We start from the raw sequence: 4,197 nt of genomic DNA on the forward strand, positions 1-4,197 counted from the left end.
TATATACTATATATATATATATATATACTATATATATATATATATATATATATATATATATATATATATATATATATATAATAATGATAATATATATGTACACAAACGTTATGAATTATATGACTTATAATGATAAAAAAATTATTGCAACGGTTTTACCGTCCTAAATATAAAGCTCATTCTACAATTGTGTAAGCGTAGTTGTAAATAGTTGAATGAGAATTATAAACTGTAAACCAATTAGTCGAGTATTCTCCTCGAATTCAATTGTGAATTCTCGCAATATAACATCTTACAACTATAACATCTTACAACTACGTTTACGCAATTGTAAAATAAGTTTTAGATTTTGAGCCAAATCACAGTTTACCTCTTACGCAGTGTTTGAATGTTGTAATGGCGAGATGCTTATTTATATTGGCAGATTATATATTTTATTGTATTTTATTGAATAGCGTTGCGTTCATCGCTATTACATGTAACTCTGCGTATGTACATACACAGGTCACTACTTATATTTCAAAATATAAGTTTGCGTAAGCGAATTAAATGAATAACATCGAAAAATTAATCAATAATTGTGAATTTCTCGAGTGGTTTGATAGAAGTAGTTGATAATAGCACATGTGTGATGTTAAAATAAAATCAAATAAAGCCTTTGTGAAATTGATCGGTTGATGATTAGTATTTTTTTGTTGATTTTGGTTTATTTTTTTGTCAATTGGCTGGTTTGAAATAAAATAATGGAAACAAAATAATTATAATATAACGTAAATTATAAATAAAATAATTTTCATCAAATTCATATGTACAAAGGAAATACAATTTTTTACGTAAGTCCACATAATTATTCATTTTATAATGTAACATGATTATTTGTTTTATATTATATACAATTCGTTCGGTTATTAATTGTTTGACAATTCTTTAAATGATCTTGATTCATTTATTTTTGTAAAAGTCACTTTCATATTCCAAGGAAGACGCACTGCATTTGCGACATCATAATATTATATCAAGAATATAATTTATATACATTAAAATATCTATTTGTATATATTCAACTTTAACGAAGATTTGTACGAAGACGTAATACGGATCAAATCCTCATATATAACTTTATTTATACTGCTTTAATAAGTAATAAGGTCAGATCTATCATTTCAAAAATAACATAGAGATATACATAGCCTTAGAAACTGTCCTTTATAAATAGATATAAATTCAATGTTTCAAAAATCTCTAAGGAAGAACATTTTGTGGAGAGGCTAATGACCATTTGACCATTAGGCGACCTGATACATTTCAATCTCTTTTTTTTTGCATATTGTCCTATTTATTGTCCTACAATAATAAATAAATTAATAAAATTGGTAATTCTTCGATTTAAGTATAAATTGTTGCACCAGATAACAAGTTTGATACTTGAACACATTGTTATAGATATAGCATTCCAAAGAATTATTTGTTATTCGTTAGTGTACAAGTATAATAATTAGTGCCAAAGTTATATATTAGCAATCAAATATTACCTTCGGATAAAATGAAAGCTTCGGTTTTTATAATTAAAAATTTTTAGAAGAATTATACTGAAATTGAAATGTGTCAGTCTAGTCACAAAATTACAAATTTTTTACCAAAACAATTTTGTTATAAAGATAAAAATCGTGCACTAATATTTGAGCAGACCACAAAGGAATAATCGAATTCAACACGACTCAAATAACCTAACGTGCCAAAATATCTTCTGCAAACAAATCTAACATAATGGGAAAATTATATTATTATATTTACGCACTCATGCGAGCATAAAGTAACAGTAATTTTTTAACAAATTACAGAATCCCAGCTTCGCTATGATGTAAGCCATCCGTAAACCGTTTGATTCTGAGTTAAGTGCATATAACTGAAGGTAAAGTATGTTAAAATACATCAATTATATACACAATGATTATGTTCTAATGGCATCAAGATTTGATGGCAAAAACATATGAAAAGAAACAGGATTTTAAATTGCTCACTCTGAACACAATCTAAATTTACTGAAAATATTGAATGGTATTCTATATTGCATGGTTAATCTTTTAAAATTTATCTGATATTATACATATTCTTGCATAAAGATTTCTATAGTTTGAAGATGTAATTTGGGTCAGATGCCAATGTGTTTTATATATGTATACACACACACACACACACACACACACACACACACACACACACACACATCCACATGTGTGTGTGTGTGTGTGTATGTGTGCGTGTGTGTATATACACATAGGATATGATTATACGAGATGAGGAAAATCTTTTTGCTATAATTATTTTAGCGCGCGTTTGCAATAAATTCTTGCATGGTACTTTACAATCTATTTACAAATATATCTATAAAATTTGTATTATAACGTTTTTCGCTTTGTCAAAGTGCCGAAGTAAATCACATGTATTACTAGTATATACGGACGGTATAAGAATTAATGATAATTTTAATAATTTGAATCATTTTACAAAGATATCCTTATCGCGATGTAGCTTTGCGTATCCTTATTCATATGATATGATACGTAAAAGCAATTACAACAGAGTACTTTCGACTTGAATTTGTGCCCAGCCCAGTACCTAGACGATCACTAAAACTACGGAATTATATCGCGATAAAAAAGATTACACTAACAATAATAATAATTATTATTATTATTACTATAACGTCATCATGAAAAAATCTTACTTCATAAAAGTTTGCAGCTTGGAGAACATTTAGGGTATGTTTCAAGTTATGAAACGTACGATATATTATTTAATTCTTTTTCATTGTTTGATGAAGAACAAATAATGCATCAAGCACTTCATACTCGGAACGAACCCTTAATCTCCTAAAAAGTACATACCGAAAATATATTGCCATAATATTAAAAGTTTTCAAATATTGCAATTCTAAAAATCTATTTATCTAGGTCGGATGTCTTCGGTTCATCATATTCATTGACTCACTTTTCATTATTATTTTACACATACGCAAGTTTGGCAAAGTAGAAGGAACACCGCGCTAGGGCAAAAAACATCCTAAACAACGGTTACGTTTCCGTGAATTTATACGCGCGCAAAGGAAGAAAGAAAAAAAAAGGCAAGAGAGAAAGAGAAAAGAAAAAATAAAGAAAAAGAGACCGAGAATGTATGTGTTTGTGTATGTACGTCACATGAATAATAATAGCTAACAATTAATAATTACTGATAAAATAATTCTTAAGTGCATGTCGCGATTACAACTAATTGTAATGGATAGCAATTAAGTAACAAATAAGATTATGTGACTAGCGGGCATCACGTGATTTTAGTTTTGTTCTTCCTAAAGGCTGGAAAATGTAGCTTCCTGCGCCTTCGTTTAAGTTCATCGTTGTCGGCGGTAGAATTAGAATCAGTGGAAAGCGTTTCATCATCGACTGACATTACTGTAGGTAATTCCTTAAACAATTTTTTAGCGCCCGTCGTAATTGTAGTTGCAGTTGCTGTTGTTGTCGTCGTCATCATCGTCGTCGCTGCTGGCATTGTAGTCGTCAACGTCGTCACAGGACGATAACTGTACCTATCCGAAATATCGAGGGAATTTTCCGAATACGATGTTTTCGGTAGAAATGATGAACCCTTATCCTCGTTGATCAACATGTTTGTGTCTTGACTATAAGAACGTACAATGCTGGATTTTTCTTTGTACGATGCGGTCTTTCCGGAGGCTCCAGCGGACTCTTCTAGTCCATCACCTAGCACAAAATGGACTCCGTGCGTTTCTTTCTCCGCTTCGCTGCTTGAAGAATCAGAAAGTTCACTTCCAAGTCGACCACTGGGCGGCATTGATTCTTTCCATACTGAATTCTCCAAAATACCTACGAATATGTCAAGTGTATGGTCCAAAATGCAAATTCCTTTTTTTTTATCGTTATTACGAGGATAATAATATTAATGAAAGAGATGCAAGAAGTGAAAGCTTCAATTTGCATTGTTAAGTATACAGCAGAAAAATTGATTCGTACATCGTTTTGATGCGTTAGAAATTTATAAATGAAATTATGCTCGTATCATGGAAAATCTTTTTTTTCGCATCTTTTTTTGTCGGTTCCACATTAAAATACATGTAATAAATTATATTTATTAAAACGCGCGCGCGCGCGCGCGCGTGTGTGTGTGTGTGTGTGTGTGTGT

This window comes from Atta cephalotes, assembly GCF_000143395.1.
Source record: "Atta cephalotes unplaced genomic scaffold scaffold00081, whole genome shotgun sequence".
NCBI classification, from domain to species: domain Eukaryota; kingdom Metazoa; phylum Arthropoda; class Insecta; order Hymenoptera; family Formicidae; genus Atta; species Atta cephalotes.